Below are 14,526 nucleotides of genomic sequence, written 5' to 3' on the forward strand. Positions count from 1 at the left end.
CTACCTCCTTTCCCTCCCTCAACCAGACCAGGTTGCTGGAAGGATCTGTGGGATCAGTTAGGGTTAGAACATCACTTCCTTGTGATGTCTATACCTGGACAAGGGAAGTAAACAAAAACCCTGCCCTGATTAATCATTCTAGCTTATAACCTCCTCACACCTCACCTTCCCAGCCTCTGTCCCCCCCACCCCCCAACACACCTACACACCTCACCATCCCAGCCTCTGTCTGCCCCCCCCACCCCCCAACACACCTACACACCTCACCATCCCAGGTTGTGTCTCATTTTTTACATTGAGAGGACAGGCAGAGAGACACTTGCCAAAGTTCCCAGTTGCCTGTGAGACGTAGCAGCCTTTCCTGCAGACACAGCTCCTGTTTAGAAGAAGAAGAAACACTTATTGATCATGGGACACACACATGCTGTGGGGTCAACCGCTGCTGGTCCCATTTTTCTTGTCCTTCCTACAAGGCCACCCAGGAGTTGTGATAAGTCATATCAAGGTGGCCAAGGCCTGACCAGGGACATTGGCAGAATAGCTATCTGTTTTGCATATTTCTATACTCAGAAATATTTGTGGAGTAAACCCATGAAAGCACAGGGAGAACATACAAACTCCACACAGAAAGGCCCGGGAGCCCACCCAAGCACCAAACATTAACAGGAATTGACTCAGGATGTTCTTGCTGTGACGCCACAGCGCAGGGCACTTTGCCACGATACAACATTTGCATGACCGTAACTATAACACATTTACACATCTAGCTAGAGTCACAGCAATGTAATACTCTAGTTCTACCCTAGCTAGTTAAATAAATAGTTCCTGTTTACCTACCTAGCTCGAGTAATAGTTCCTGTTTACATAGCTGGATAGAATAACAGAAGCTTCAGGAACAATTACAGCATCGAGCCTCACTGCTGTAGCTCCCGACTGCTGCTGCAATAGAGCTGGAGGGCCAAGCTTCTCTCTCTCCCTCTCTCCCCCCCCCCCCTCTCTCTCTCTCTCTCTCGCTCGCTCTTCTCAAATTTATGTATGTAATACACAGTTCTTTTTAGTCATTCCTCCTTCTCCATATCTCTCTTTCTCTTTGCCTTTCTCCCAGTCTGTTGCTCACAGTTGCTATCTCTACAGCTGACTTTGTTTCTGCTCGCCATGTCACCTGACCATCCTCCGCTTTTAAAGGAGCATCCGTCCCTTTTCAAGCCAAACCAAACATTCTGTTACTTTATACTTCGGATCTCGTGTCAAACGTCACCCGCTGTTCTTTTAAGACCGGCCACTCTCTCTACCCCTCTATGAACGCACCCAAATTGTCATTGCTCCAATGCAACACGGACGGTGGATGCTTGTTTTCTGAGATGCACATCAAATCCTCGGGATGAGAGAAGAGGCTTATTCGACATCTCCGTGGACATCTGTCTTACCAGCAAGATGAGGATCTAACCTCTCCCATGCTGCTCTGGGGGGGGGGGGCAGCGTGCGTGGTGCCGTGACAACTGGAGCACGGGGCATTCCAGGCCGGATGTCTGGCGTGGCTCGATGACGTAACAAAAGGGTGGCGGAGCTGAGTTAGGTGGCAGGTGAATACAGGAGCATGGACGCATTAATCCTCTTACAGATTAGAGCTCCTAATTTATCTGGGCCAGGAGGGGGGGGGCACATTCAGACCGATAATGGTGGAGTTGAAGGATGTCAAGACGGGCGGACGCCCCCCACAAAAAAAGCAGTTGGCCTCGTCATCGCCTCTGAAAGAAAGAGAAAAAAGTTATTGCGTGGCACCACTACAGTATGTCTTAAATGACCTTAAGAGTGCTCACGACTAAGAGTAACCACTGACGATGTTGCGCGAGAGAGAGAGCCAGTCCCTCCCAGAGGGAGCGCTGTTGAGCCTAGCGGCGTGATTTGACAGAAGACGGGATGACACTGCCGCAGCTGAAACGTGGCTTTACTGCTGCGGCTCCTCACCAGCCTCTGGTGACACACACACTGTACCATAAACGCTCCGCGAGATCAAAGAAGCGGCTTGATGCTGAATTGAACCGACAGAGACAAGAACTAGCGTGCAAGCAGAAATATTGCATTTCAACACACTTCAGCCGTTAGACAGGTCTGTTGGCACAGTTTATGGCGTACTTTTAGGCGGACAGACTGCAACACGATCAAACATTTTTGGAGAAAAAAAGAACAGATTGTGTATACATGAGTGTAAGAGGATTTCCCAATTATGCTGCGTAGGTGCTGCTCTGCTAGCAATGTCTGTGAACAGGCCGCTACCCACTCGGCTATTTTTACCTCTTCCTCCAGCAGACCGGCCTGGCACCGTCGTTTAATTTTAGCACAGTCATCTCTCGACTCCAGTCCACCGCCTAAACTGAATTATCTCTGTGTGGGAGAGTTCAGCTCTGTTGTTCAGGAAGAGGGCGTCCCTTTTGTCTTCGAATGTTTACAGGTGAAGCCGACCCTACTGGAGACACAGCCGTGGGTCAGGTCCTGTTCTTGTTGTGTTTTGAAGCAGCTACGGGTGCCGACAGCCTGACGTACGACCAACTCTGCCTCTACAGACAAATACAGGGTTGTCACTGCCAAGGGCAACGTACAGCAATAAGGAAGTTAGGTTTCTATTTGCTTAGGAAAACGTCACGCAAAATGCTTACCTCATTGGTACTTACCGGATCAGCTGTTAAGCTGAGAACATGAATGTGACATTATGTGTTGACAGGGTTGTGGTGTGTTGAGTTGACTTGTGTTGTGTTTAACTGGTGTTAGGCTAACTGGAATGGCCGCCTTCCAGGAGGTATTGAGGTCACACGTTTCCTTGTCTGTGAAAGTGGGTCAGTTGTTAACACTGGCTGGAGAAGAGAAAAAGAAGGAAAGGGGGACGGAGGGAGAGAGAGGAGGGGAGGAAGGGAGGGAGAGAGAGGAGGGCAGGAAGGGAGAGGGAGGGAGGGAGAGAGAGAGAGGAGGGGCAGGAGGGAGATAGGAGGGAAAAAACACGACAATCTCAAGCAGCCCAGAGCCTCTACTACGGAGCAATGTTGCTAGCTTATCCAGGTAACTTTAGGTATCTTTGTGATATTGGGTGTAACTTCCGGATTTACCCATACTATGAAAGGTGGATATGTTTAACCCATAAATGAGTTGTCATGGCAATTGCCGCTACATCTCTATACTGCTCCAAGCAGTTTATCTTTGTGTTTAACTCGATGTTACCCTATATCAGGCCCTATGTCACATATAAAGATTGCACAGATTGTGAGAGGCTCACTCTGCAGGGACAGTGTTTAGAGAATGTCAAAGTCCAAGCTTACCCAGATGACGTTTTCTGACATCTGAGAGAATTCTTCTATGGCCAGATGTCTCCAATACCACTCAAAGAAGTAATGACGTATGTAGCGACTGGCATTCTCCCTTTCCTAAAAATGTAAAGAAAGTTTTGGGGGGAGAGACATTGATCAAGGGATGGTCAATGTATAGCAATCGTCTAACTTTTTAGTCACGTTAGTATGTCCGTGTTTCTATTTCCAGTTTCCGTTTTCTTTTTCTGGCAGCCCATCTATAAACTCTAATTTACTGTCCTTACATCTTACATCTTCATATTACAAAGGAAGAGTCCATAAGACAAAATATAGAACATGACAAGAGCAGTATTCTTACATATTTACTTACTGGCAACAAGCCTCCCTGGCTTAGTTGGCCACCACAGTGTTAAGTTTTATCTGTTGACATTTCTTTAAACTCCTCGTCTCCAGATAAGAGAATTTTTTTCTGGGGAAAACAGATTATTCAAAAACATTCATTGCCGGACCAATGAGCTGAAAGATTTGTCTGATTCCCAGGCTAGAACGCATCCCTTTTATGTGAACATGCACAAACTCCAATTAAGTTAATACTGAATCAACTAATCATCGTAATTATTAGTATTCATCTTAATTGCCATCGTAATCTTACAACATTTTAATTGCCATCGCAGTACCATTTAACACCAATTTAGGCAATCAGAGTTTGTCAACCCTGACCTTTCTTGATAACCGAGAGTTAAATCTTAGTAGGTTAAACTCACTTTGTAGAACAGCCCTCTGCTCATCTCTCTTCATGCTTTTGGGCTGTTATAGAGAAAACTTGTTATCATTCATGAATAACTACATGAAACATACTGTTAAACTATTAACTTTATTGACAGGCTAAACTTGTTTACCTTGTAAGATTCCTTTTAACATTGAATCTGTTTCCAGTTTTGTGAAATTGCCTTTCTCACCAGTTTGCCATTGGTTAATATCTCAATTTTCAGTTAAACAACACTTTCACCCTTGTCATTAGATTGTTTAAGTATTAGCTTGTTCAAAGAAAATCATTATTGTGATCATGTTTCCCCTAGTATCAGCTTTCTATTCAGAATGTACAACTGCTGATCTTTATAACGCTCTTTGCTCTCTCTCTCTCTCTCTCTCTCTCTCTCTCTATTTCTCTATCCCTCTCTCCTATTGCTCTCTCTTTTTCTCTCTCCCATCCTCCCTCCCCTCCTCGTCTCTCTCTAGTTTTCACCAGTATCCCGTCACTGGCCGAGCCCCTCCCCTTGGCAGCTACGGCAGCAGAGAGGCTCTGGTGCATCACATTCACCTCGGAGGTCGTGGGAGGTGAGTATGTCTCCCCCCAGCACACACACACACCACCACTGAATCTAGACCTCCTTTCTCCTTCCTCAGCTCCTGATGAGGAGCAGGGTTGGGAGGCTCGCAGCTTCACCGTCAACAACAACAACAACAGAGGCCTGACAACAGGTGGGTCACACCCCATATTGTGCTCGTTCAGGTGTGGGTTTAATTTCATTCCAAACAGAGCCCATTCTACACACCTGAATGAATCTCTCCTATTTGAGTAGAGCCTGCTTTGACAGCCCATATTTGACGGTTCAGTTGAAATTATCAGTTGAAATGCACATAACTACACAGTCTGTGTGGATTATTATAGAAGATAACCTCCTTCTGAACGCCTGGTGCAAACATAAACGATGGTTAATTTTATGTAAACAGTTGGACGCACATTAAATGGGGGAAAAGTCAAAGGAACATGCTCAACAGCGCCCTCTATGTCTGGAAAATATGGTTTGTTTACATCACATCAAGTGCGCACTAAAATACATTTTGTTTTCGCATTGTGGTCTTCATCCGCGCATAATGTCTATTTCGCCTACCATTAAAACAAAGTACTACCAATCATCTTTAATTCATATTACGTTAGCTCTTTTTGACTCAAACTCAACAAACAACAAGACCTATCCAGAAAGAAAACAATTGTAAAATATCTGACACATCTGAACTATGATTTACTGTTTCATCAGTACTGCCATTATGATTGGTTTCTTGATCAAGTTTAAAGAGGCCTTGGGGTATTAGGTGACCGTTCCAATATGAACTGCGTAACATCCTCTTCTCCCTGGATTACGCACTATATATCTCTGTTGCGCAGCATCCTCTTCCAAGCTCTCCATTCGCACGCCATCTCCTTCGCTACCGTGCTTTGTTTACACGAAATTCCTTCATCGATATCATATAAACCGATTGCTTTTTTATAACCCTTGGGCATGTTTTTGTCTACGCTTACCAGTTGGCTAATTCCTGCAGGTACAATTCCCAGGAGATTCCATTGCCCCGTCGCATTTCGCTTTGACTCTCTCCCTCTCTGACGCAGTCAAATTTAGTAACAATAATAATAATAATCATCATATCTTATTAGTATTTATTTATGGCTATATACGCGTTTAATATAGTGGCTGGTCGTCATGATGAGTTCACAAGCCGTAGGCTATATCTTACGTGAAATTGAACATTTTTTTTTTTTTTTATGTTCACTTTTATCGAGACATTGTGTTTAGTTTTAGCTTAAATATAAGGAGATGTTTGAGATGACCAATCACAAAAAGTATTTTTGATGAGTTAGCTAGACTACGTAGTCGTTATGAAATGTACTGCCATAATGCAGCTCGAATAATAAAAACACATTACTTACATAGCTTTCCTTAAGGCGCATTCTTTTTGGTCCCGTCCTCAACCACGTCTTTTTGACTATATGGCGGCTCACCTGTTTCCTAGACTCTATTGTGATGATTTCAAATCTTCAATGCTCCCCTTCGCATCCTGACAGTATCCCTATCGATTTTTCCATAGCGCAACACGCGAACCACGCCCCTGACACTCCCCCGTGCTCTGGTTGGTCCATTTCTAGTAAGTTCTTTTTCCTCCGTCAGAATCACATGTGCTTGACGCATGTTTACAAACATTGAGTGAGATCACTCGGTAATGTGGACAAATTACCGTAAACCAGCCTGCTATGACACAGACGTTGATTCAACCCACGGCCGCTGAGACCAATACTTTAATTTGGCACTTCTAGACTACATTTTTTGGTTGTTGTACTGAGCAGCGCAGTGGTTTGTTGTTGGAGAAAGTGGCAGAAGTGATTTAAATCAAGGAATTGTGGTGTAGCCTACTTTTAGATCGGAATACACATTCCGATTTATAAATAAAAAAATCACACTAAATGTCACACTTAATTTGAAATGATTTAACCGAATAAACCAGGATAAATTCGCTTTATGGAACAGGCCCCTGATATCATCGTCATCATAATCGTAGGCCCGCAGTCTACGTCACTTATAACCTGCAACCACTTACTCAGTCCAGTAGGTGGCAGTGTTGTAGCAACGACAGAATTAACAGAATCTTGACAGAACATCGTCAGGGCTCTCAAGTTTGATCATAAGTTTGGCGTGAGATTCCCATACCTGTCGACTTGGGGTAACAATTCCGGCCGACCGGGGGGTTGGTGTGTGTGTGTGTATGTGATTATGCTTTCTGATTGGCTTTTTACTCTGTATAACTAACTGAGATAACTATAATCTCAGTATGCCTGCGCCTCGTCCATTAATTGTAGGCCTATAGCGGTAGGCTACAAATGATCCTTGTACTTCTCAGTTTGAGAATTAAGAATTCAGAATCAGAATTCGTTTTTATTCGCCATGTATGTTACACAAACACAGAATTTACTGTGGCAGGAAGGCGCAGACAATAAACATATATGAATCTTAAATAAGTAAAAAAGTACAATAGTTAAACTAATTCTAAGAACGTTGGGTTGAAATGTGTGAGGAATACTTGGATGAGAAATGGCTGACAGCGAATGCGTGAGACTTGAGAGCCCTTCATCGTGTTTTCAGCCTGGTTGTCAACAATTGTTATTTACTATTTACCATCTGAAGCAGATGTTTGTACAATTAATCCTATTCCAAGGAACTTCTGTTTTAACACTGTACCATGAATATTCACTCACTATTTGATACATCAATACAAGACTTTGATCTTTTTTTGTTTATTGTCCTTTGTAAATGTGTGTGTGTGTGTGTGTGTGGTCAACATCCGGGAGTCAGATGGCTGAGTGCTTAGGGAATCGGGCTATTAATCAGAAGCTTGTCGGTTCGATTCCAGGCTGCGCAAAAATTACGTTGTGTCCTTGGGCAAGGCGCTTCACCCTACTTGCCTCGGGGGGAATGTCCCTGTACTTACTGTAAGTCGCTCTGGATGAGAGCGTCTGCTAAATGACTACATGTAAATGTAACATCCATGGGAAGGGTCACGCTCCCACAAAGAGCCTGGAGGCCTGAGTGGGGCGCTGAGAGAGTCACACAGGGAAGTGTGTGTGAGTGTGGTAGTGTTGTCACGATACCAACATTTTTACTTCGATACCAATACCAAGTTTTGTATCACAATACTCAATACCGAAACGATACTTGAAACTGATTCGATACTGATTTGATACTCGATACCTAATAGATCACAAACAGACAAATTCGATACTCGATACCTGATAGATCACAGACAGTCCATTAGGGTTGATCACATTTTCGAATTAACAGCCAAAACGACAATTATTCTACCTACAGGCCATTTCCACTTAAACGTACGTGACTGCTGGAGTAACGTTACTCCAGCAACCCAACTTTTTTTTTGCCAGGGGCATTATGATAACTATAGTCAGAGAAGGTCTAATATGGAGAGAACTGCCACTCGGGAAACTTCCGGCTTCTGAACTGGTTGCAGTTCCACTCTGGTTCCATATGAGGGCGCTCACCAGTGAGTGCAGAATGAATGGAGGTCTATGGTAGCCTGGTCCTAACCAGACCCTCGTACATTTCATTTGTACAGAGGGTCTGGGATTGCTCCATTGACAAGCGTTAATTTCCTTGAAGGCGGGTACTCTGTTGAAGTTTAAAACTATTGGATCTGCTCAGAGCCACTCTGATCTGCCATTACCAATCGCTAGCGTTTGCCTTAGCCAACTCCTTCACCACTACTGTAACGGAGCTAGCTGCCGTAGCTGGAAAATCAAACTTTTCCTGAACCCCGTGGGGAGGAGGGCTACAACATCATGGTCACCAACAAAACTCAGCAAGGATTGTTCTTGCTCCGGCTTTAACTTATGAATATTCGGCAGCGTTGCCACAACAGACTGAATAGTTCTATTACAACTCAAACAACTCAAACAAGTGCACGACATCATCATCATTCTCAGCCACTCCCTCTGTTCGCTGATTGGACCTACAAAAAATGTGTTTCTGAAAACCGACTAATACACCGAAATCCCAGACCTAGTACAGAAGCAAAATCAAAATTGAGCGGAAGTACGTAGGAGGGCAGAGCCAGGCTATGTCTATGGAGCTATACCCCTCAAAATCCACTTTTCTCAGGATATAATTTTTTGTCTAGTAATTTGAATGTTGCATTCGAAATGAGAGCCACCGTTCTGTCTGAGCCACCTAACATGTAGTTAGCTCGTAGCTATGCTGTTTAGCTAGTGACTGTTTTAAAAAGCACCAAAATGAGACCCCCAACATAACTGTAGCTTAATATATTTGTTGTCTTGGAACTCACGTTTTCTGCTTGCTTGTCATGCTATTTACAATACAGTAGGGTAGGCCTGACATATAGGCTATGTATTTCACCATCCTACCAGCTGGCTAGCCAACTAGCTTATTCGCTAACCTGTCGTTTTTTGTACTTGGCGTGTTGGTCTGTCACTGAGGTGCTTGGCGAGGTTAGAAATATTTCCTCCCTAGCACGACACTGTTTTATAGCAGTTTTTACAAATAAATTATGACATACAAATTATGTCTGTGGGCATAATGTCTGTGGGTTTGCCATCAGCGTCGGCTCTGTAGGCAAAGTCGGCCCGCACTAGGAACAGAGTCCACTCATAACACATGTATAAAATGCGAACAAACCTAAGAGAAAAAGAGGACTGCTTTGGTCTTTGAAGTCTTAAGACTTCCAGCCTCTTCCCTCTCTCCAGGGGTCCAGTCGTGTGATGTTACAGGATGTCGAAGGAAGCCAGCAGCCTATGCACACACACGCCAAAACGGTTAGTTAAATATTGGGTTACAAACAGTCTGTTCTGGTATGAGTGGCTCGTGTAAAATGTGTAACCCTAACCCATGGTCAGACACCCAGTTGATAAACAGTGGACTGAAATGTTATCTTCCCCTCCACAGACCACTAAGGTGAGTTTGTTTGGGCGGGGGGGGGGGGGGGCTAGAACGACACACTCTTCTCTCCCTATGGACACATTGCTGGAGAAGTCACAACTCTGCACCCATTGATCTCAGGAGAGCAGGTTTGGACTGTTGGCGTCCATATTTTTTTGGGTTGGTTCGATTCGCAGTCTGGCTGTGAATCGTCCTAACTATGCAACTGTAATATCTGGGTTCTACATCTGTTTATATTAGTTACTATGCTGTTACTAAGCAGTAATGTATTACGGCAGTGTTACGTTACTACACTGCACATCTGGAATGAACACGGGAGGGTTTTGGAACTATTACAACAGCCCTCTGTTTACTTAAGCTGGACATACCTTGCAGGATGTGGTTGCATACATACAGTCACATACATGATGGGGTTGGATCTTTTGTCGACTCAGCACTGCCTGTTCCAAGTCTGTTCAATACCCACCACGGGGTAGGAGAGAGAGGATAGGAAAGGAGAGGTGAGAAAATGAGAACAAGAAGAGGTAAAGGAGAGGAGAGAAGGGGGGACCCCCAGGGGTCAAGAAATAACTCAACTCACTGCCTCTGAAGGATGCTGAAGATACACATTTTAAACATGTATGAAATGTAAAAAAGTGAGAATGAGCAGAATTGGGCCTGGCAGGAATGAGTGGACATATAGACACTAAACTAACAACATTGATCCACCGCGGCTTGAGTGTGCAGAGTGCTTGTACGCTGCCTGTGGTGCTCATTGCACAACCTTGATACGAAAACTAATATTCACATATAGGAAGTTGTCTTACGCTTGATGAATTTCATTCAACGTATTCATTTTGGGCTAAAAACAGGGGTGCTGCACCCCTGTTTTTCTGCTTCTCGCGTTAGTGAGTATGTGCAGTCTTATTTGAATGAGTCTTGTTCACAGACAACACCGCGTCATGCCACAGATTTCCGTAATGATTTGGCTGGACTCTTTTTGACTTCGATAGACTAAGTGGAATGTGTGTTTGAATTACGGTAATAAACTGTTCATACGGAGCTCATATGTTCTATCAGGGCCTTGGGTGGGGATTCTAACCTGGTCTGACAGCATGTGATTACTCATACAGATGGATAAGACTGATTAGAGCTGGGCTGAGTATTTCAGAGCAGGGATTCACGACTTCTGCTCTCGTCTTCTCTCATCCATCCGCTCATCCCTTCTCCTTTCCTTTCCTCTTCTCCTGTCTTAACTTTTATTTCACTCTCCTCTCTTCCTCGACCCTTCTCTCCTCTCCTGCTCTGTCCTCACAGCATATCTTTACCCCAAAAGAATCTCCCAGGACAGAGGTCCTCACTACTGACACTGGAAGGCTCCAGTGATAACTCAACACTCGCTCACACTACAGTTACATTAGTATAGGACAGTTAGTGTACAGTGTACCACACACAATATGTAGTATATACCATATTACTACATTACATATCATTTACATTTAGTCATTTAGCAGACGCTCTTATCCAGAGCGACTTACAGTAAGTACAGGGACATTCCCCCGAGGCAAGTAGGGTGAAGTGCCTTGCCCAAGGACACAACGTCATTTTTCACGGCCAGGAATCGAACCAGCAACCTTCTGATTAATAGCCTGATTCCCTAACCGCTCAGACATCTGACTCCCCACATTAGTGCTATAGTATTATTAACATAGTACAGTTAGTACACAGGGGTATACTACATTACTCAAGTCCTCCACCATCATCCCTGTGCCCAAAAATCCAAGGCCAACAGGACTCAATGACTACAGACCCGTCGCCCTGACCTCTGTGGTAATGAAGTCTTTTGAGCGCCTTGTGCTGGCACACCTCAAAGCCATCACAGACCCTTTCCTGGACCCACTGCAGTTTGCCTACAGAGCCAACAGATCTGTGGATGACGCCGTTAACATGGCCCTCCACTTCACCCTACAGCACCTGGACTCCCCAGCATCCTATGCCAGGATCCTGTTTGTGGACTTCAGCTCTGCCTTCAACACCATCATCCCTGCCCTGCTTCAGGACAAGCTCTCCCAGCTGAACGTGCCCGACTCCACCTGCAGGTGGATCACAGACTTCCTGTCTGACAGGAAGCAGTGCGTTAAGCTGGGAACACAAGTCTCTGACTCCCGGTCCATCAGCACCGGATCTCCTCAGGGCTGCGTCCTTTCCCCTCTGCTCTTCTCCCTGTACACCAACAGCTTCACCTCCAGTCATCCGTCTGTCAAACTTCTGAAGTTTGCGGACGACACCACCCTCATTGGGCTCATCTCTGACGGGGATGAGTCTGACTATAGGTGGGAAGCTGATGACCTGGTGTAGCCAGAACAACTTGGAGCTCAATGTGTGTCAATTGTGGCCGACCCCTCCCACCCTGTTCCAGCTACTCCCCTCTGGCAGAAGGCTGCGGTCCATCAGGACCAAAACCTCACGCCATAAGAACAGTTTCTTTCCATCTGCTACTGGCCTCTTCAACAAGGCCAAGGACTCCCATTGACATTCATTCACTTATTTAACTATAAGTCCATCTAATGGCAATTCAGTATGCATAAGCCACTTTATCTCAGTATACGACTGCACTATGTTGACCATTCACGCTGCTCATTATTCTTATTTTTATATATATTTTATTTTATATTTAAATTGTTGTATTCTTAGATTGTTTAGTTCTTAGAAATAGTTAAACTTTTGTACTTTTACTTAATTTAAGATCTGTATATGTTTAGTGTTTTGCACCTCCCTGCCACAGTAAATTCCGTGTTTGTATAACATACATGGCGAATAAACCGAATTCTGATTCTGATTCTGATTAGTAGTACAGTAGTATTAGCATAGTACATTTAGTATACATTATACTATACACTGTATAATAAGCGCAGCTAGTTCAGGCAGGGCAATCGGGCAGCGCGCGTCATCCGCTCATTACCACACCTGTGTTAGCCAGCACAAGCCCATTGGGCCACGTCCAATAAGACGGCATTAAAAGGCCGCGCGGATACGCACACACACGCACACACACGCACACACACATTTGTTGAATGATCAGTGCTGCTGCCACCATCCCATTCTCCCCCATGCTGTCTGTATGTTCTATCATCAGGGGGATTATATCTCTATCTCTCCCTGCCTCATATGTCATGTATGTATGTGTTGCATCGAGGAGGCAGGGAGTGCTTCCCTTAGATCATCCACTCCGCCAAAGTCAAACCTACAAGTCCAAGTCATGTAACAATAAATGCTCAAATCCAATACGTGACTGTCTTGACTGAACTACATTAGTGCTACAGTATTATTAGTATAGTACAGTTCGTACAGCTATACTTAGTTAGTGAGGGGTTCCTGTTGGTTTTTGTCAGCAAAAACCAACCGGAATCTTCCTTCTATTATCTGACAAACAGTCAGAATCAAACAAAATTGTTTGTGTCCCAAAGTTAGTGTGGCCCAACAACTCAACATACAGAGGCTAATTAATTTTATCATACTATTCAAGACATGTGTTTAAGAAAATAAAACATGAATCAAATCAAACTTTATTTGTACAACCCCTTTTTTCAAGCCTGGACATTGGAATTTCCGTTGCTACAACACTGCTAACACACCATACGGTCTGATTGCATGTTATGTCCATAGCTCCCCTCCCCTGAATGGGCCCCAGCCTTCACTCCTCCCAGGGTAGGGTAGAGAGGGCTGGGTAGAGAGGGCTGGGTAGCCCGCAGTTGTTTCCTGATGGTTTAAAAAACAAATCCCAGAGTCGATCCCTGGGCCTTCTGGAGTCAGTTAGAGCCTGATGTAAACAGCTTTGATGCTACATGGGCAACTCCTGTCACTCCCATGTTGAATATGTGTCTTATAGATTCTGTTAGACATCAGTCCCACTCTCATTCTGGGTTTAGCTCAGCGGTAGAGCATTTGACTGCAGATCAAGACTGCAGGTCTGAAAGCCTCCCCCTGTTCATAGCGTTGGGGAAAAGCATCTGCTAAATTACCACTTTATTATACAAGCTTGGACATGGAATAGCATATCCCTCCCTCCCCCTCTCTCTCGCTCTCTCTTTCTCTCTCTCTCTCTCTCTCTCTCTCTCTCTCTCTCTCTCTCTCTCTCTCTCTCTCTCTCTCTCTCTCTCTCTCTCTCTCTCTCTCTCTCTCTCTCTCTCTCTCTCTCTCTCTCTCTCTCTCTCTCTCTCTCTCACTGGCTGTCTGTCCATCCATCTTTTGGGGGTGTTATTTCAGTAGCTTCTTCCCCATGTGAGGTCTGAATGGAGATATCAACAGGTGTCCTCCCCATGTCCTGAAGCCCACATTCCTGCCTGGTTATCTGATGAGGCCACAGAGGGATCGTCCTCCAGACCGCCTGCATGACTGGCATACACTTGGCAGAGGGAAAGGCCCAAAATACCGCGAGCTGTGATCCCTTCAAGTTGTGTTTAGCTGTTAGGCTATTGATAATAGATGAATCTGTCATGGTGTTAGTGTGTGTGTGTGTGCGTGTGTGCATGCATGCATGCATGCATGCATGCATGTGAGTGAGTGAAAGTATGTGTGGATATTCTCTCATGATTCTGGATTCTTGAGTCCTGGGTCTGTACATACAGAAATACAAAGAGACAATAGTCATATTATTGGCACTATCATAGTTTATAAGACACAAAGATATTACCAACAGAGTTTGGTAGGGCCTATTTACATGATTAACACTTTAAGAAAACAAGTCATTCAAACCAAAAACAAAGCTAAAATACATGTTTACTTTCATCCGCGTAAGAAAAAGTACATAGTTTCAAAACGAACACATTTAAAGAGAGGCTAGGAGTGTTTTGTAACTATTTAACTAATTATTAGAAAAGTTGATGGGTTTTCACGGCAGTGCACCAAAAGAAACTGGATCTCTGGATTTGTCCAGCGTAGAATCTCCACGTCTGTTAGTCCTGCTTGAGGGAAATGATCAAATGCTACTCCGGAGTTCAACATTCTCG

General features: G+C 44.4%; 2 long non-coding RNA genes across 2 annotated transcripts; one reads left to right on the forward strand and one right to left on the reverse strand.

Annotated features, from left to right (window-relative positions):
* Positions 1 to 318: 318 nt before the first annotated feature.
* Positions 319 to 6,114, reverse strand: LOC134018239 (uncharacterized). The gene is made up of 4 exons (XR_009929901.1): positions 6,010 to 6,114; positions 4,064 to 4,106; positions 3,312 to 3,416; positions 319 to 2,852 (listed from the first exon to the last, which is right to left on the reverse strand). It is a non-coding gene; the product is annotated as an uncharacterized LOC134018239 (long non-coding RNA).
* On the forward strand, positions 4,543 to 11,254 carry LOC134018231 (uncharacterized). Its single transcript, XR_009929899.1, has 5 exons — positions 4,543 to 4,781; positions 6,168 to 6,224; positions 9,346 to 9,414; positions 9,545 to 9,666; positions 10,835 to 11,254. It is a non-coding gene; the product is annotated as an uncharacterized LOC134018231 (long non-coding RNA).
* The last annotated feature ends 3,272 nt before the right edge of the window (positions 11,255 to 14,526 follow it).

Source organism: Osmerus eperlanus, chromosome 1 (genome assembly GCF_963692335.1).
Source record: "Osmerus eperlanus chromosome 1, fOsmEpe2.1, whole genome shotgun sequence".
NCBI lineage: Eukaryota > Metazoa > Chordata > Actinopteri > Osmeriformes > Osmeridae > Osmerus > Osmerus eperlanus.